Raw genomic sequence first — 20,979 nt, 5'->3', positions numbered from 1 at the left:
CTAACCCCTGTAACATGCCACATAATTGCCATTTCTTTTTTTGTGATGAGAATATTTAAGATCTATTCTTTGTAAAATGTAAGCATTCAAACTGAAAACCAATTGCCTTTGTGAAAGGCTCTCCAGGAAGATGTAATGACTCCATTCTGGATTTTCCAGGCCACCCAGGACACACCCCAAGTTACGTGTATTGTTAAGCTATGCATAAACCCTGCTGTCTGCAGCCTGTGTGTTCTTGTGCTTTTCAGCTCAGCTTTTTCCTTTGGTAATATGGCCAACAAATATTGTGGGATGGTGAGAACGACCATGTCAAGAGCTTGTGACTGGAAGAACAGTCTCTTCCCAGGGTAACTTTGGCCTTCAGTGATTATAAAGATGTCCATTTAATTACTTCATGACCTGGTCTTATAGATACTGGTCCCATCAATCTTGATGAGTGATTCATCTTATGCTAACAGATCCAAGACTAGATGGTGAATAATAAGTGTTTTAGCTGCAAAGTTAAAGTTGATAGTAAAGAGTTGGTGAGTACTGTATGTAAATAACATACTTTTTCCAAATATCTTTTCTAGGTATAGAAGTTTGATGAAGCAAATGGATGGAAAGAGTGAAAAAAAGAAATTGGAGAGGAAGGTGAACGAGAGGGGAAACTCGTAAGTACCTTCTGTTATACTTTGGGGCTAATATAGTTATAGCTGTATAAGTTTTAATGGGAAGAAGCTGAAATATCAAAAATATTTCACTCAGTAGCCTTAGTTTTTAAAAGTTACATAAGACTATGCATTAATTTTCTCTTGCTGTCATATTAAATTAGCACAGATTTAGTGGCTTAAAACAATACAGATTCATTATCATACAATTAGGCAGGTAAGAAGTCGAACACAGGTCTTCCTGGGCTAAGATCAAGGTCTCAGCACATCTGCATTCCTTTTGGAGGCCCTAGGGGACAATCTGTTTCTTTCCCTTTTCTAGTTTCTAGAAGCTACTCACATTCTTTGGCTCATCTCCGTCTTCCTCCATCTTTAACCATAGCAGTGCTGCATCTCTTAAGACTTTGCTTATGTGTTCCTATCTCTCTCTCTCTCTCTCTCTTCTGCCTCCTCTTCCCCTTGTAAGGGTTCTTGTGATTAATTGGGCCCACCCAGATAATCCAGGATAATCTCTCTATTGTAAGGTTAGTTTTTTTCGGTAACCTGAATTCCATCTGTAATCTTAATCCCCCTTTGCCATGTAACAACATATTCACAGCTTCCAGGGATTAGGACAACATCTTAGGGGATAGAGTGTGGGCATTATATTACCTACTATACACTATAATCTCATTTGTAGATGGAAGCCCTATGGGAGAGAGGGATTAGATTTGCCTCTATGGCAAACTTAGTTTGCTCCATGTTTCTATCTGAATGGAATGAGATAATAACAACCTGCCACCTCTAGTAATTCTGCTCAATGATTCCCAAACTAGAAATGTGTCTTATCTTCTGCTTATAGTCCAGACATTGATTTGCTTTTTAGATATGGTCAGGCTACTATGTGAACTAAAAGAATCAATGAATCTTTAATTATTGAGTGGCTGCTGTGTGCCTAGAAGTGGACTCCTGACTAAGATCATTCATTGGTGCAATATTTTGGGGATTTGGAAACCAAACCCCTAAAATGTAAACAAAAGAGGATCTATGTAATAAGGAGTTGGGGTCGTTATCTCATAGTGGTCCAGAGTGTTTCCTGAGCATAAATTTAAAAAATTTTGGCAATGAGGAGAATGAAATGCAGCAGAAAATAAACTTTTATTATTTTATTGTTTTTTTTAATGTTTATTTATTTTGGAGAGAGAGAGAGAGAGACTGAGTGCAAGCAGGGGAGGAGCAGAGAGAGAGAGAGAGAGACAGAATCTGAAGCAGGCTCCAGGCTCTGAGCTGAGCTATCAGCACAGAGCCCGACGTAGGGCTCGAACTCACAGACTGCGAGTTCATGACCTGAAGTTCAATGCTTAACCGACTGAGCCACCCAGGAGCCCCAGAAAATAAACTTTTAAATAAAAGATGGAAAGCGCATTGGCCTGTGTGTGAATGTCCTAAAAAGTAAGCACTGCAGTAAACTCTGAACTCCTCAATTCAGAAATGTAGTTTATGGGGAAAACAAAGCATTTAATGATTTTTTAAGGCACAAACAGTAGTAAAAATTGATAAAATATAGTGTAATTTTCCAGCTACATTCAAAACAACTAGAATAAAATTTTCAACTAATTTTAATTAGTCATAACAAGGATGCATTTAATTTTCTCATGTTTATTAATATGATTTAATTTTTTCTATTATCTCACCTCTTCATTGTTCCCTATATCATGAAGTATTTAGCACAGTGACCAGCTAATTGGTCACTCATTCTGTCTTTATAGGAAGAATAAATAAAAAGTAAATTTAATACATTAAATAAAATGTAGTTATGGCATCTGAATATTAATATGTTATGTATCATACATGAACATAAATTAAAGTTAATTAATTAGTTAACTGGTAAGAAAATATTAAAAATAGCTTTGAGCAAATGATTACCTCAGTAAAACAATTCTTTAAAAGTACTAAAAGAGAATGATACAATATAATATTCTACATACAATACAATGCTACATGTAAATATCTAGTGATACAGAAATTTTTAAATATACTCTTTGGATCTATGCAACATGACGTATGTTATGATTTCCAAATTTCTCTATGTACTCAGTGGGAACATCTAGTTGGTCAGAAGGAAACAATGTATCAATATGCTTTTTAAAGTTTTCATTTTGGGAAGCCTGGCCCAGTCTCTCACCTATTTTAGGACCTCTCTCAAGTTATAAAGGTATATGCATGCTGTGCAGTCAAAGTAAATGTCACTGAGTTATAAAGATTATCTCATAATGAAACAGTTGTTTATTATCACTAACACTAAGAATATCTATTAATTTATTGAGAAAAAATAACCAGCTGTTATTTTAAGCCCATTATATACATCATCTAAGTTATCTCTTAAAAGTACTAGAAGGTAGGTGTCATTGTGTGCAGTTCACAGTTAAGGTTCAAAAAAGTGGTTAATTAGTCTGCCTTAGGAACTTATAATTGATTCTAAGCACTGTGCCCTTCTGCTGGTCTCTAACTGACCCTAACTACTTAAAACTAACCTGATGTATTTTTTAAAATAATACTAAACTGGGGCACCTGGGTGGCTCAGTCGGTTAAGCATCTGGCTTCGGCTCAGGTCATGATCTCAGTCCATGAGTTCGAGCCCCGCATCGGGCCCTGTGCTGACAGCTCAGAGCCTGCAGCCTGCTTCGGACTCTGTGTCTCCATCTCTCTCTGCCCCTCCCCTGCTCATGCTCTGCCTCTCTCTGTCTCAAAAAAATAAGTAAAAACATTTAAAAAATAAAATAAAAATAAAATAAAATAAAATAAAATAAAATAAAATAAAATAAAATAAAATAAAATAAAATAAAATAATACTAAACTAACAAAACCCTTCTGATGGGCTCCCACAGAACCGAAGGGAGTGTCGTATCGCCCTTCAATGTGTTGTAAATAAGGACAGGAAGTCTACATATGAAAATCCTAATTTCAGTACTAAATACCAACTTTAAAATTATTTCTGGGAAAGTAGCAAAGATGACTTTACATCACTTACTTTGGAAAAGAGGAGATGAAATGAAAACTGAATACTGAGGGGCATAAGCAAAGAAAATGATCTTAAATCATGCCTTCTCCTTTCGATATAATTAGGACCAAGTCCAATGACTAGCTTCAAAAGTCATTGGACGTAGTTAACAAAATATTGTGAGATTCTTTTTCTTTCCACTTCTTTGAATCCAACAGCGTTCTAGAATCGTTAAGGACTAATTCTACCTGAAGAATGACCTGGAAATTTTAACCCCAAAGAGAGTTTTTCTAATTATTTTGATTTGTTCTTGAGGGCACATATAGGAAAACACAAGGATAAAATGAAATCTGACAACTTTAAAAAATTCAAATTATTATTCAAATATAAGGTTTTTTTTCCTTCATGAGCTTTTCCCTGATTATTTCATCAAAACAGATTTTCAATAGAATAATACATTTTTTCTTAGTAGTATTTTCTGCTCTGTCGAATATCTATTTCATACCACAGAAAGTATTTTGGTAAGTGAATGTTTATGTTATTACAGTAACAGTTCTGTAATTTTTAAAATGTACATCACTTAAGCATTTGAGGCCAAGTTCAAGTAATGACCATCCCATACTTCTCCTCTGTACTTTTTTTCAATATATTCTGTCATTTGATCTTCAGGGAATCCCACAATATAAGGCAGGGCCTCCTGAGGGGTATTATTAGCAATTGAAATTTCTTCCCCTTGTATGGTGCATGCTGACAACTTGTTCATCCCTGTCTTCTGCCCAGAAACCTCCCCTGAGTTGTGGACTCCTATATCCAGCTTTCTGCTGGCATCTCTGCCTAGATATCCCATAGGCACCCCAAACTCAACGTGTCTGAACACTCATCACCTTCTCCACCACACAAGCTTTGCTTCCACCGTTCTTGGGTCAGCCTCCATGGGTCCTATACTTTGTATTCTTGAGTCTTCTCTATTTTTGCAGATTTTACTTCCCAAGTATTTCTTGGCTCCTCTCCAATGTCTTCCTCCAAGCTCAGCACCTAAAGGCTCCTACTGGCTTCCTGTAAATCCATCCTTCACAGAGTCACCCAAGTGAATTATTTCAAATCTAAATATGACTACAGCACTTTCCAGAAGATTCTTTATTGTCTTCAGAATTAAATTCATGTTTCTTAGTGAGAAATATAGACTCTTTGTGAGCCATCCTATACCTTTCCAGCATTCTTCTCCCCTAGTCAAGTTAGCCAGAGTTGATCAGTATTGTTCTGTCTCATTGTTTGACACTTTTTGAACTCTGGTGGCATCCAATCGCTTGAGCCCCTTAAACAGTCACTGTTTCCTAATGTTCTTTGCCTCCTTGAACTGGCTGCATTCTGTTTATAAGACTCTGAGTCTTAGTTCACACGTCACCTCTTCCTCTATCCACACCCACCTGAGATGAGTTCTCTTCTTTGCTCCCACAAACCTGTATGTTCATCATTACAACTGAACACAGGGTCATGTCAAACCTGAGCATTTCTTAAGAAGAATACCTGGAAGTATCTGGGACCTTTCTATTTTCAGTGTCTTACACTTTTTAGGCCATGTGTAAATGTTTGCAGTTGAATGAATAAGATACTAGAATATGGGTATCTCTCTCTCTCTCTCTCTCTCTCTCTCTCTCTCTCTCTCTATATATATATATATATATATATATATATATATATATTTTTCTTTTTTGGTTACACCATGCTGTCTCTAATGCTGATCCTATCTACTTTAAAACCCAAATAAGTACTGCAATTTTGGTAGGACAGAAATCACTAGTTTGAAATGTTACATTTTCATAGTTTGCTACCATACACAATAAGCAGAATTTTCAATGAAAATTGATTGATCTGGTAAAGCGTTCATATTCTGCTAGCTATTTTCACAGTTTTGGGTCCAAAATCATTATAATATAGTTTCTACTTTAGCATTCATCAAAACTACAAAAGAAATGTTGCCATTCATGGATGTATTAGTGCAATAGGGCCCAATGCTGCTTTCAAAGACTATTTTCTTATACAGAGACATTTTATAGTCAGGCAATCATCTTGTTAAACATTTCCTATAAAATTTTAAAAATCATTACCTGGGAGTCTATCACTGTGGCACTAATCACACCTCTACAATTAAGCTTATTTCAACCCTTTCACTGGAATTCTTTTTCTTTAATCAAGGGTTTATTATTGGACTGTTAATGTGAAAGTTGAAATAAAAAAATCTCAGCTCACGAATGAATTCTAATAGCAGTTATAGAAAACCCTGAGAAATTCTAATATTTTTCTGTGAAATTTATGTTAGGATGTGGGTTTAACCCCCCTCCCCCCACTTTTTTTTCCTGTAGAATGTTTTGCCTTACTTAAGGGAACTGAAATTTTTCTTCATGTCTTTAAGGATGTCCTTAATCTACTGCGTTTGGGTTTCCTTGGTATGAACACAAAAGCACAATTATTTTATTAAGCTGGAGGTACAAATACATCACTTTTCTGCCTTTTCTACATCACTAAATGGAAGTGCAGTTTTGACTTTTGTAAGGAAAAAAGGGTTAGAAAGTAATTTTATCTTGCCAAATGAATCACCCAGCTTTTATACCTCCCAAGAGTTTCACTGAGAAGAATTTTAAGTTCAAGGACAACACGTATCTTTATACCAAGCTAGTCAGATTTCGACTTTAGAATGAGCTAATTTGGTATAAAACTATAGTTTTGAAGCAAATTCACACACGACTGCATTTGCAAAACACAAAAATCCTATGAATAATCAGAGCCACCCTAAACCTCCTGAACTACCTGCTGTGTTCCTCCTCCCTCTTCACCACCACCCCTTCAGTTCAAATCCCAACCATCTGTCACCTGGATCAATATCTTTCTGTCACCTCACATCATCTCTTTCTCCTTCGAATCAATTTTCCTGGTGATAGCCTCAGAGATACATGTTTTTGAGTGATTATACCTTTTTAAATTGGAATACTTATTGGTTGCACTCATTCTGTTTTTCAAGATAAAGAATAAAGCCTTGACATGAGAAGTGGGCATTATTATTTACCTAGCCCTACATCAGTACCCATGTTGGTTCTCCCTTGCCCACCTTACCCCCAGAGCTAGGAAAGCTGATAATCACTTCTCCAACCTTTCTTGCATTTGCAGCTAAAAAATGGCATGTCACAGATTTCTGACCATGGGGTATAATTGTAAATGTGCTGAGGACCAAGAGGTCCTTTGCTTTTTCACATGAAACAGACAGATGTAGCTGATGCTGCTACCCTTTCCTTCACTTTTTCCTGCCTTGAATATGGCTGTGAGGTCAGGAGTTTCAGCAGCCATTTTATGACCATGAGATGACAAGTGTGAGGATTAAAAGCAACCCACTAACCACGGATAGAGGAAAAACAGAATAAACCCGGGTCTCCATTGGCATCGTGGACAGCTGAACAAAGGTAAATAATTGTCTACCACTAAAATCTTTGTTATTGAACTTACATTGTTAAAACTGTTAGTAGAATCTTCTATTATTTGAAATCAAAAGCATTCCTAACAGAAATACATGGCGTACATTGCCTACCATAATTCTCCCACCTTCCAGTGATATCAGTGTTCTTTGAGTTCCTAAAATGTTCATCCCTGCCTTGGTGACTCCTATCATACCACCCAATCCCCCACCCTCACACTTCACCTAGCTAATGCCTTCTCAGTCTCCAAATCACCGTTAAAATGTGTCCAAGAGACTTTCTCTGATCCCTAGAGTAGGTCATCTCCTTCAGTTATATACTCTTGTAACTTCCACTGATTGTCTTAATTGGTACACATTTGAAGCACATATTCACACGCATAGGTATTTAATAATATTGTCTTTTCCACGAGAGTGTTCAGGTTGAAGCTATATTGCTTACTATTGTCTGCCCAATTTTTAGCAAACAGCATGGCATTGAATAAGCATTGAGTTACTTTAAGGAAGGAAAGAAAGAACAAAAGAAGGAAGGAAGAAAGTTCATGTGAACTAAAATCTGAAATCTGAAGTTAAACTCGGGCTTTCCTCTGAATTTTTAGCTTTCTATCTCATGATAGTGGTATTTCCCCTGCCAGGTAAGTATTGCTTTCTATCTTACATGTGAAAAAAAAAAAAGAAAGGAAGAAAGAAAGAGCCTAAAGTGAATGGCCTGTGTTTTTGAAACCCAATACAAAAGTATCATAATGCACTCTGTTGCAGAAAGTGTTAAAAGAAAAATCCGTTATTCCTTTATTATTTTGGTTTCCTTTGATCTCATTTAATTTTGTCATTACAAAAAAAGCAAAAAACAAAAACAAAAACAACATTGAGTTCACGTGTTCTACTGCAGATTGGTGTTTGATGCATCGCTGTCAGAGAGCCAGGAATGGGAAAAGTGATCAGTTTTGACATTGGATTTCATGGCTTGCTAAGGATCCAGTAGACTCCCAGAAGTTTATGCACGGTCTATAAGGGGCCATGAAACTCTCTGAAATTATATACCAAATTTTGTATGTACATGCAGTTTTCTAGGGAGAGAGGTTAGAGCTTTAATCAGATTTTCAATATGGTTTTAGTTAAGAATAGGTTAAGGTTAAGAATCACTGGGTTAGGTTACTAAATATAGTGGTGGTTTTTGAAATCAAAAGTTATATACTTTTTAAAAAGATTAACTTATAGGTGTTTACTATATGCATATTTGGGGGAAATGTACTTGTCAAGTATAAATAAATCCATGTTTTATGGGGTTTTTAAAGATAATTGGATCAATTAATCAATCAATTTGTTAATCTGCCACTTTGCAATGCACTAAGATAATGACACTTCTTATATATCACTGTGCTAAGCTAATTAAATGCATTATATCACTTAATTTTTCTAGCAAATCTACAAAACTACTATTATTATCCTCCTTTCCCTGATAAAGGAATACAGTCTCTGAGATTTCCAATAACATGCTCACTGCAGGGTGAGCTGAATGCAGGGAGAAAGTAAAGTAATATATTTCCAGCCTTCATGAAAACCAAGACTTGTGTAAATGAGAAAATAGTGATCATTTGAAAGTAATGTGTTGATAATGGCCAAAGATATAGTAAATGATATTAGTAATAATAAGCACTCTAGGATTTAAAAAAGATCCTTGGGGATTCTGTCTAGACTGTGATCACTGGTTAAAAGCTGAGTAGAAGACAAAAAGAGAAGATTTTAATCAGGATCAGGATCAGGATTTAATCAAGATCAGGACTGACAAGATGAGTCAAGGGGCAAAGGAGTCTGGCTGAACTAAGCAGTGGACTCTTGTTGGAGCAAGGGTAGATAAGGTTGGAAAGGACGTCTGGGTGTAGTTTGACGGTCTTGTGTACTAAACTAAAACGTTTGACCTTTGCCCTTAGATAATGAGAACCACTTGAAGAGTGTTTTGAGCTGGAAGGTGACATCATGCAAACTGTTTTTAGTAAGATTAATTTGGTACCAGTCCCCTGGATGGACTGGGAATAGGCAAGACCAGAACAAGGTGGTTCAGCCAGAAAAGCATGGAGAACTGAGAGAAACAGTGATGTGGATGGAAAGAAGGGAAGAAGAGGAAGGGAAGGATTTGAAAAGCAATCCCAGGAACAGCTGATTTTGCTCAGTGTAACTGTCTGTTTAAAAATGGGCCTTCCCATAAAAAAGGGGAGAGCAAGCAGGAGGCTCCACATTTGTGAAGTTGGACTCTGAAGGAGCTCCTTATACCTCATCTCCACCCCTTTCAATCTCTACTTCTCCTTCTTTTGCATTCTGAGTTATCTCTATTTTTGTCTCCATTTTTGATTCCTAGACTTGTTCAACAGACTTATTTTATTCCTGTTGAAGGACAAGCATTCATCTAATGCTAGAAAAACAGTAATAACCAAGAGACGCAAGGCCTTAGCTATGATGGAGCTCTCATTCTATCGTTGATAGACAGTCACCAAATAAATGAACACATCCACAAGGAAAAAGGCGGAGAATTAAAATAAAGTAATGTGACAGACAATGGCTGGGGGAAATGTAGTCAGAATGTTAAAGTGGCCCTTCTGAGAAAGTGACATTTAAACAGAGATTTGAATGACAAGAAGCAGACAGCCATACAAAATATTGGTAAAATATTTTTTTAGTGCTCTGTGTACAGGACACAGTGCAATGGCCCCAAGACAGAAATGAACTTGGCTTGTTCCAGAAGCAACAAAGGGACAGTTGGCTTGAATGTGGTAAGGCACAGGGAAAGTGGAAGGAGATGATGTCTGAAAGGTAAGTGGAGACAGGATGAGATAAGGCTGGGTAGGCCACTGTAATAAGTTAGGGTGTTGGCATTGTAATGAGTTAGGGTGTTACTCTACTTGGGAAGGAAAACAATTGGAAAGTTTTCAAGAGGAATGGAAGATAAGAGCTAATTTCCATATTTAAAAGATCACTCTGCTGCTCTCTGGAAAATTGATCACAAGGGCCAGAGGAGAGGCAGGGAAAAGATAGGGAGTATATTGCTGTAGTTCAGTCAAGAAGTCACTGTCAGAGGAGACTTGACCAGAAGCTTTACAGAGAGTAGTAGAGAACTGTTGGGAATTGGGATGTATTTTGAAGTCAGAGTTGGTAGTTTTTACTGATGGGTTGGGTGTGGATAAAGAAAGGGCAGAATCCCAAGTAAGTCTTAGATTTTTGACTTCAGCATAAACAATGAAATTAGGTAAATGGAAAACATTAAGACTGAGTTGGGGGCAAACAAATTTTTCCTCTCTTGGCTATGTTAAATTCCTCTCTTCTGCTCTATTAGGTTTCAGCCAGACTTTCTCCTCTTTGCATAGAAAGCTGATGACTTAGTAACACCATTCCCTTGAAATATCTCCCTCCCTCACCCTACCAAGATGGTCAGCTCTTCTGTATTAGATTTGGGGGAAGTCTTGACTTCATGGACTGACATTGACAAGTAGCTCATGGTGGCTGGCAGACAGGTGAGGGCAAGCAGCAGGGGTGTTTGAGATATTAAAGAGGACTGTAGGGTGTTAAAATTTAAGGTATTTTAAGGTTTAGGCTTGGAGGATGGGATTGCAATGGATAGACCTCTGGACATCAAGAGAGGAGAAGTAGATATATTTGACAACAATCTGAGATCAAAACAGGAAATTTTCACCATAATATTTTACATGAGTTAGAGATATACTATGTGGAAAGTCCTGTATTCCTGCTCTACAAAGAAACATATTGTGTAGAGTCAGTCTGGTTGCCAGATCATTGATCAAGAAATTCACATAAAAATCTGAACTTTAAAAATGCTCTGAGCTTTCAGAAGTTTGTGCCAATTTAATTATTTCACTAATATTCTTTTATGTTAGCATCCATATATCAGTAAGAAACCTTATTTACAGAATTCACCAGCAGGCTTTAAATGGGAAGCAATTAAAGGTTGAGCCCACTTACAGAAATGGAACGTTCATGTAACTTTTGAGGATCACATCCATTACGTTAAATAAAATACAACTGTGTGAAGGGAGTTGTGTTGTTTAGTGAGGAATTTTGGACCAATATTTCCTGATTTGTTTAGAGATTTGTGGAGGAGAAATGAATGGCAGTTGTCCTTCTCATTCTCAGGGTTGAGTTGTCTTCCCAAGAAAAGAATTTTGCAAAAAATATGCTTTTTAAAACCCAAAATTGCCTTTTTCATCTTGAAAAGGAAGCATCAGAGGAGTTAAGAAAATTTACCATGGTTGAAAATCTACTTCATTTTCTTTGCAGATTATTTTGAAACTGCTTTAAGAAATGCGTATGTCCTCTCTAAATACATGGTGGAGATGGTTCATTGAGTGTTATGAAAAGAAAGTTTAGTCTCATTTCCTAAGCAGACTTTTTAACCTGACAGTGCTAAATGGGGAAGAATTCTTCGGGATTATGGTGTGTGTTTTGAAAGAGATCCTGTAACAGCTGGTTATTTTCAGTCATGTTCCCACTGCAGGAAGATACTGCTGTTGTATGAAGTAGGCCGATAGAACCTTGCTATCCATGCAACATTAGAGAGAAAAAAATTTCCTTTTATTTAAGAACATTTTTTTAATGTTTATCTGTTTTTGAGAGAGAGAGAGAGACAAGAGTGTGAGCAGGGGAGGGTGAGAGAGAGAGAGGGGAACACAGAATCCAAAGCAGGCTCCAGGCTCTGAGCTGTCAGCACAGAGCCAAACGTGGGGCTCGAACTCACAAACCGCGAGATCATGACCTGAGCCGAAGTCGGACGCTCAACCGACTGAGCCACCCAGGCGCCCCTCATTTTATTTTTTAACATCCACATTTTACTCTTTTGCTTATAGAATATGCATCCATGTGAAAAACTAATGAACCTGCTGGCAGTTTCAGATCCTGAAGATCTAGAAAAAAATTTATTTTTAAGTCTCCAAATGGGTGGAGCTTGTGACCTTCCCAAGTCATTTCTATGACAGAGAATCTGCGTATTGAACAAGTCTCGAACTCCCCTTTTCTTAACTTACAAGGTACTGGCCTACTTGATAATTCTGATCCAAAAGCTTGAATCATTTTGGGGTGAGATTTCTGTGAGTTCACTGTATGGTGTGCTCTGTGGCCATGAGAAATCCATCCATCAGGTACATTTCTGATTGCACACAGGTAAATGGTTTATAGACTGTTAGCCCGCACTGCTGGTTTAGATTTGAGGAATTACTCTACAAGAACAAGGCAGGTTCTATTTTTGACATTTCAGCAATGAGACCACTTGTACATTATGGCCTGATTTGATTTACTGTAAGAAAATAAGAGTGCTGTAATTTGTAAAAGACATTTATTACATGAGTCCAAAAATTTAAAAAAAAAAAAAATGCTTAGTGTCTCTGTCCATCCCATCTGGTTTTATTTTAATCTCACTCCACTCACATATGAAATTTTGCTTAGCTGTCTTCATTTTCTTAGTCAATCTTGATTAATGGCCTTCAAAGTAAAAATAATTGGCCTGCATCAGGGTTGTTTTATAACTCTTGTTCACAAAGAATGTGAAAGGCTGGAAAATGAGCCTAAACAGAAGGAATGCATTACTCTCGTCTTTGAGAAAGCACAGTCCTTCAGTTGTGTTTCACTGTGTATTTTTATAACAGGCGCCTCCTTGACCGTCCATGATATTGCAGATACGCGGTGCCGAAAGCTTATGTATACTTCGTCAAACTGACCACGGCCACTTGCCATCTCCCGGCGGCCGCACATGTGAAGTCAGAGCTCAGCCTGGCCAGCCCCACGGGCCTGAGAATTTCAAAAGTAAATTATCAGGAAAGCCGAGGCTCCGAAACCCAGAAGTTAAAAACGGGCAGGGGGGCTAATTGTCTCTGAAGTTTAAATGGCTTGTTTATAAAAGGCTTCTCCAGCATTTGTATTTTTTTCCCCTTTCTTGAAAAGTGTGTTCAACTTGAAAGGAATTGGGGGAAATGCAGGCGCCGCGTGACCGATGTGGATTTGGAATTGAGCTCTGCTTCCTCTCAAGGCCCCCAGTTCTGGGAGAGCCCCGTCCGTTCCGGGGCGCGGGGGCGCTGAACTTTTTTCTGTTTTGAGTTCAGAAAAAAGAAAATAACCCTCTGAGAAGATAATTTCTTTCTTAACGTGAAATTGGTGTAAATGGATACGTGATGTCTCTTAAAAAGTTAGTCGTTTTATGATTGTTACTGATTAGAAAATTAACATCAAGAACTTTCCAGCTTTTCAGTAATCTCCCTACTAACCTCAATTACCCAGTGATTTCTCCCCCCCCCCCCCCCCCCCCCCCCCCCGCCCCAAGAAGTTCAGCTGTTCTCATGTTTGGTGTTTTAAAAACAATTACAATTCCCTCTCAGATTTGATTCGTGTTGGATACAACTCAACACACAGGGACCTGTAGACATCAGTAGACCTGTGCCCCACATCCAGCTCATGTTCAGCCAGGATCTCTGTTGGGAACAATTACTTTTGCTCTTTCAACAGCCCCAGAGGTGGGCTGCCTTCTTCAGGGAGGTAGTTGAAAAGGTGAACGGCCGAGGAGAGTTTCCGGACGCGAAGGAAAACTTTTGGACAGATTAGAGCAACTACAGTGGATCCTTGTGTTCCAAGTGTTTTCGTAAAAGGAAAGTGAGTTCTTTCTGAGTTGGGAAGGCCGGATCCTTATACCAGGTCCATAGGCAAAATCTGGATTGAGAATTCCAACCCAGCCTCCTCCAGTCTACCTTACCTTTGCATTTCTACCTGACAGGCTTTCTGGGACTCCTCCTTTCATTAGGGCTTCTCAAAACTTGTCCATTCCCACCCAGCTCCCCTGTCTTCTCAGCCCCTCCCCTCTCTTTTTTGTGTCCCCTGAGCCCTCCTCAGTCCTTTTAAGGCTTCTCCCTTGTCCCCAGAACCCTCTGATCTCTCAAGAGATGTCACTGGAATTTTCTTGCCTGGTGATTCGAGTTCCTTTTTTTGCACACATCACATCGTAGAATGGTTTCATTTGTCAGAAATAATGGGGCAATCACAAATAATTTTCCAGTCTATCATACCCACCCATTCGGCTCCTCTGACACACACTGATCCCTAATCTAGTCTGAATACTATATATTTGCAACAGTTTGCTATTTATTTAGAAATCTATTAACAGTAGTTTCTGCCATTTATTGGATGATTTCTGAGTCTGTGTCACTGCACGAAGCATTTCAGAATTTATTCAGCACCTGGTTTATGCTAAACTAACAATAATATTTTGATATATTATCTGTTAATCCTTAGAACTAAGAAATGAGTATTTTATACTCATTTGACAGGTGAGTGAACTTAACCTTGGTCGCAGGTTAAGGGAATTAACCAAGTGACTGTTTTAATCCAAACCCCTTTTTCTTAACCTCTCTATCAGGGTTTCTAACCTTGGTACTATTGACATTTGAGAGGCAGATAATCCTTTGTCATGAGGGGCTCTCCCATGCTTGGTAGGATGTTTAGTGGCCTCCCTAATCTCTACCTACTACATGCAAGTGTCACCATCCTTGCTCTGCACCCAAGGTCAGGTCAAACAAAAATTTCCTCGGGCACCTGGGTAGCTCAGTTGGTTAAACATCTGGCTCTGGGTTTTAGCTCTGGTCATGATCTCACAGTTCATGAGTTCTAGCCCAGCATCAGGCTCTGTGCTGATAGCTCAGAGCCTGGAGCCTGCTTCAGATTCTGTGTCTCCCTGTCTCTCTGCCCTTCCCTCGCTTGTGCTAGCTCTCTGTCTCTCAAAAATAAATAAATAAACAAAACAACAACAACAACAAATTTAAAAAAAAAAATCCCTCACACATTGCCAAATGTCCCCTAGGGGAGAGAACCACTGCCCTACCTGTCGCCATTGTACAGAGATTTTCTCGTTTGTAATTTAACAGATCTGGACAAAGCTCTATCGGGTCACCAATGCTGGTTCAATATGAACACAGTCTCAACCATGGTCAATCCCAAGAGATGGGGAAGAGGCAGCAAGGACTTGTCAGAGAGGCCCTGTGGAGAAGCCCAGGTATGTGAGTGATTACCACCTTCCCCAAAAGGCTTGTCAGAAGCCAGATCGAATTTCTAAAAATAAAAGTAATGGCAGTAGGTACACTGTTACACATTCAAGTTTATGAACTCCCTGGCAGATGGCAGGCTCCCATCCACCCTTCCAAGGAAGGAGTGAAGTGAGATGCGACTGCCTTGGTGGATCTTAAATAGTGTGTAGGTAAGTGGCTGGCAGCTTCCAGACTCGGCTCTGACTCTGCTCCCGGTCTGAGCTGTGTTGACCCCTAAGCGGGCAGACGCTATGTCCCTTCTCCACCAACCCGGTCAGGACTGTAAGCCCCCAATGCCGAGCTGGTGTTTTGTCAAGTGGTGTAACTCCACTTTCTGTGGATTCTCACTCCCTCATTTTAAGTCTTCCAGCTCTTGGTTTATATTTTCACAAAGGTAAAAAATGGGTGCACTTTCAAAGGGGGGCAGTCTCACCCAATCACATTGGCCTGGGGCCTCGATTCACACATGTCTGACTCAGGAAGCACCTTCTCTGGGATAATCTCACAGGCACATTTTCCAGCTTCTTACCTAGGCCACGTGGTCACAGGGTGGACAGTATCAGGTTTGCTGCTGCGACGTGCAAGATGTTACTGAACCTCTGGCTTTATTTGAAACTGCCACCTGACCTAAACTTTAGGGCTGGGGGCACTCCCAGGAGGAAGGCAGATCTTAGCTGTGACCTGATTGGTGTCTAGTGCTGAGGACTAAATTGTGGCCTTCAGACTGAAACGCTAACCCCTAATATGACTGTGTGGACACAAGGGCCATCAGACAGGTAATTCAGGTTAAATGTGGTCATAGGGTAGACCCTAATCCGATAGGACCAGTGTTCCTATAAGAAAAGGAAACACACCAGAGAGCTCCCTTGTCTCTGCACATGCACAGAGAAAGAGCCATATGTGGAGGACACAGCACAAAGAAGGCCATGCGATATCAAATGATATCTGATAGATATTATATGATTTCACTCATATGTGGAATTTGAGGAGCACCACAGATGAACATAGGGGAAGGGAAAGAGATATAAGATAAAAACAGAGAGGGAGGCAAACCTTAAGAGACTCTTAAATTCAGAGAACAAACTGAGGATTGCTGGAGGGGAAGTAGGTGAGGAGATGCGCTAAATGGGTGATGGGCACTAAGGAGGGTACTTGTTGGGATGAGCACTGGATGTCATATATAAGTGATGAATCACTGGGTTCTACTCCTGAAGCCAAGACTACACCATATGTAAACTAACTTGAATTGAAATAATAATTAATAATAATCATCATCATAAAGGCCATCTGCAAGCCAGGAGCAGAGGCTTCACCAGAAACCAACCCCGATGGTATCTGACCTTGGATTTATAGCTTTCAGACTGTGAGAAAAAAAAAAAAATTCTGTTGTTTAAGCCACCTGGACTATGGGATTTTGTTATGATAGCCCTAGCAGATTAACCCAGGTAAAGTGGGAGAGAGGGAGTTTCGGGTTGGGGTGGTGGGGGGAGGGAAAGACTCGTTCTCCCAGCGAACATTTAGCAAGACACTACGTCCAGCACAAGGCGTCAGTTCACGCAATATCTGCCCCCCCCCCAGCCCCCACCTCTCAAATTATATCTATCCACCACTAATCTTATGCTAGAATAGACATGGTCCTTTCCCGGGTTGAAGAAGAAAGCTTGGTGTGTGTGGTGTTATACCTGAAATCCCTCAAAGCGTTTTAGGTTTGTCTGCAGCCCCAGTGGTACACAGTGCACGGGCCCTAAGACTGGATAACATATTTAAAAAGGGAAAGGGCTTTACCCAGAGCGAGTGCTTAGTGAGGGGTGAGGTGGGCACACGGAACACGTGGCCTAATCTGTGTGTTCTGAAGCCCTGTAAATCAGATGCTAATGCTAATGAGTTTTAAATTTACGGAAATGGAGTCTTTAAGCTGTTTGAACTCTTATCAGTTTAACTATGTGTCAAGTAGCAAACTCCTTTAGGAGACTCCAAAGAAAAAAAATATATTGACAACACATTTTAAGCAAGGAATAAATGTAACTGTCTTGCTCCAGAGTTAACAGCTTCCTTGCTCTAGAAAAGAGAAAATAATGGAAGCCAAGGAGCACCATCATTCACACTTTAATTAAACAGCATCCCTGTGTCTTTATAGTGAATTCAAATAGTTGATATTTATGCCCAACAATTTTGACAACTACAGAATGTGAGGACAATTAGGACCAAAAATCTACGTCCTCAGGCGGGTTTTGCATGTTTTGAGGGGCCTAGGTAAATTGGAAGGGGTACTCAGTCCTTCCTTTCCCTATGCCCAGCCTTTCTAGCTCCCTTCCAACCCCTACTGAAGAAATCAGCCCTGATCTTTTCCTACAATATGCAGCTATCTGCTCTTTCTTACCCAAACATTTGCAATTCACCAAGGAGAATGTGAGATGCATCTTGCATGCTTATCAAGCGCCACGAGAACTTTACAGCTTACTGCCTGCCTCAGGATCCCAGTTCCCTGGTGCTTATGCATAAGCAATGGATTTATGCAAACATTGTAACATTTCCAAACAGACTGTGACATGAGTCGCTCCTAGTTCATATAAGGTTCAGATATGCAGCGTGTTTTCTGCTGGTACTAGATCATTCATCTCATCAAGTTTAAAATGTATCATCTCAGCTTATAATGTTGTCAATATAAAATGTCATAATGTGCTACTCAATTTGAACAGCAAGACGGATATTAATCTCAGAGGTTTCCGTGCGCGGCTGGGGTAGGATTGTGTAATGTGCAACAGCACTGGTCTGTCTGTTTGCATCACACACCATATGCATAGGTGGTAAACATTTTGTTGTATTATAGACCGTCTACTCATTCTCCTTGATCTAGAGTGTTTATATAGCCCCAGTGGTATAATATGCATTATAACTTAAATTGGATAATATATTTAGAAAGAAAAAAAAGGCTTTACAAAGAACAGCATCATCAAAGGATAATGATAACATGCCTATTTACATAATGATAATGCACATATTTACTGCCGAGCATGTTTGTTTTGCATTAGTGTTTGTAGCAGGGCACGGGGAATTAAAGAATTACAAAAGGGAGTTTTTCTAGCCTCCATTACTGTAGTAGTGAGGTGGTTCTTGGCAGTGAAGAAAGAAATGGAAACACCCATGTTTGAACTGGTGAAAATAAAAAGAACAATGCTAGTTGTTAAGTTCGCATTGTTTATGGGTACAAAAAGGCATGTGCCCAAACACTTGACTTTTTTTCTAATTCTGAAACACGGTGTCTCTTCAAACAAGTAAAACCTCTTGCACAGATTGGTTTTGGCAGCAAGCGTCAAAAATTAAATACATAAGAAACATCTCTGTCGGTTGTGTGCATTCCTAACAAACACATGTTTAAGGAAAGCCACCGTGGAAATAATTTACTACAAGTTGTGAAAATCTGCATTTTTGCTCTCTGCATCCAAAACTGTGAATTTTATTTATATGTCTACGAAAGCCTGGAACCTTGCACTTAAAAAAAAAAAAAAAAGTTGGGAGATGTTATTTTGTGAGCTGTCATATGTTTTCTGAACTTTTTATAATAGAAAAGAGTCTCTGAAGAGCCCTTTTCCTCACTCCTGTAACAAAGGCATGTCCCAGTTTATTAAAAAATCATACACAACAATACTGCTTGCCAGGTTTTATAGTCCTAATGAAAATTTGGTCCAGAGCACAAAAATTATCTGGAAAAATGCCTGAAATTTCCCTGTCGCAGATGTTTCAACAGAAGGTGCTTGCATGCCATTCGTTAATACGGCGCCATACGGGACTCAGTGTGACCACTGCAATATAACCAGTAAGTAACACACGCAGCGTGCGCCGGGCTGCGCCAAATTCGCCGTCTGTTGTGTGGGACTCGTATCCCATGGATTGAGACGTACCTTGATGAAACTGCATTGTCATGGAATGATAATATTTGTGGATCACCATGCACAGAAAACATCCTATCGAGAATGTGGGAGGTCCATGGAAATATTCAGAGCATTTCTTGGCATTGTAGTTGTTCAGAATGGATGTGAATATTACTGTTTACAGTCCTTCCCGCCCCCCCCCCCCACTTCCAGTGCCAACTTACAGGAGTAACTCCACAGAGGGAACATTACTTGTTCAAAGAATATTAGTTTGGAGGAACGTAATTAAAAGCCATGTGGAAGTCGTTTCATCTGTGTATGGGAGGAAATGCTCAGGCTGGCTTAGTTTCTTCTTCCCTTTAAAATATATATGAGAGAAGTGACTCCGTGCTCACTTTCTTTGAAATAAAACAAATTTATTCATCCTTGCAGAGGCTGGTAAAAATAGAGGTGCATCTAAGATGCTTCTCACAGACACTGCATTTTTCCACTGACCCTACATGATTCTTGCTGGACAAGACTATGGGTAGCGATTCATTCCAAGGAGCAGATTTGCAACTACCCAATACATATTCCGTGCTCCAGTCTGGCTGCTAGGTCATGAAAATACTGTGCTTTATGCTGGGTTACTGCAGGGTAGGGAGATGGCTGGAAGAGGGCGGGGGAATCATTTACCCTGTACCTCTTGGTCAGGAAGGGGTGCTGTTGGGATGTGTACACAAAGTTGTTGGTATTTTTTTGAAGTATTACTTGGCTGAATACAAATAGCTAAAATATACTGTAAAGTTGGTAACTCCACTTTGGTACTCCTATTCTCTTATGATCAGGAAGCCTCAGAACATCAAAGTGACCAAGACTGTTTTGAAACTTTGAGAAGCTCTATGTTTGGTTGTACTGTCTTTCAAAATAATAATTAATGTATGTGATTAGGCTACTTCCTTTCCATTTTATGGTCCTTTTCAGGGAAAGGTGTTTACATGCTTTTTTTAAAATATGTTCTTTTCTCTTTTTTTGGAGAGAAAAATAAATTTAAAACACTTTACCATCTTAACTAATTTAAAAATGTATTAAGTAACAGTTACTTGAAATTTTCCTTAGATTCTTTATTCTCTTTGCAAAGATTTTGACATCAATACGAAGCATTTTTGCAACAGGGTGGGAGGGAGAGACATTCTTTGGACTACTATTCTTAAATAAAATAATTGCTTATTGCTAGTAATTTAAATAGTTATTTTCTCAGTGTGTTCATGTTATGTAAATACTTTTAATGTGTTTTTCTTCATTTAATCTTACAATTAACCTACAAAGTGAGTATCCCCAGTTATTAATAATAATAAAAAAAAAACCCTAAGGCTCAAAACTATTAAGAGTGTGCAGAACCAGTTATTGGTGTTTCTAGTTAGAGCTTCTAACTCCAGATTCTGGGCTTTCGTTGCATTATGATGTCATTCAATACAATGAATTCGTACTTTAAGCCGTGAAATTGGTTATAATCAAAGTATGGCTAATGAACAACTCTTAGCCACAAAACCAAGGATTTCTGTAAATCCATTCGGGATGTATTATAATCCAATATCATTGTTTATATATACAGCATAGGAGATAATTATCTAATCTACTTTTGACACATTAGTATAATATTTTATAAGTCCATTGAGGATACATTGAGGCACACTATTCTTCAAAATGATTTCACTTTTCAGTATATAGATTTGTTTAAGTAGATGTACGTGTATGTAAATATTTGTATTTTTAAAAATGTTTTTGAGAGAGAGTAATAGATGTGGCCTACAAGTGATAAATGTGGCTTACAAATCTTTTGACCTCATTGAAGATGTGCACAATCAAGAACATTTTGAGGTCCACTTGGCTAAACAAAAGTCAATGAAAAACCAACCAAGGCATTAATCTGTAGCTGTGAAATTCTGCCTCAACATGGACA

At 38.9% G+C, this 20,979-nt stretch overlaps 1 protein-coding gene across 1 annotated transcript in view; it reads left to right on the top strand.

Moving 5' to 3' along the window:
• The window catches only part of TRIQK (triple QxxK/R motif containing), a 342,742-nt gene that overhangs the window by 283,558 nt on the left and 38,205 nt on the right, over window positions 1-20,979 (top strand). Inside the window, exons 11-13 of the transcript XR_006592646.1 lie at window positions 573-653; window positions 6,952-7,085; window positions 15,007-15,134. The gene's annotated coding sequence lies outside the window, so the exon portion shown is untranslated. The remainder of the gene's footprint in view (window positions 1-572; window positions 654-6,951; window positions 7,086-15,006; window positions 15,135-20,979) is intronic.

This window comes from Felis catus, chromosome F2, assembly GCF_018350175.1.
Source record: "Felis catus isolate Fca126 chromosome F2, F.catus_Fca126_mat1.0, whole genome shotgun sequence".
NCBI classification, from domain to species: Eukaryota; Metazoa; Chordata; class Mammalia; order Carnivora; family Felidae; genus Felis; species Felis catus.
The sequence above is the reverse complement of the archived record's forward strand: the minus strand, read 5'-3'. Positions and strand labels throughout refer to the sequence as shown.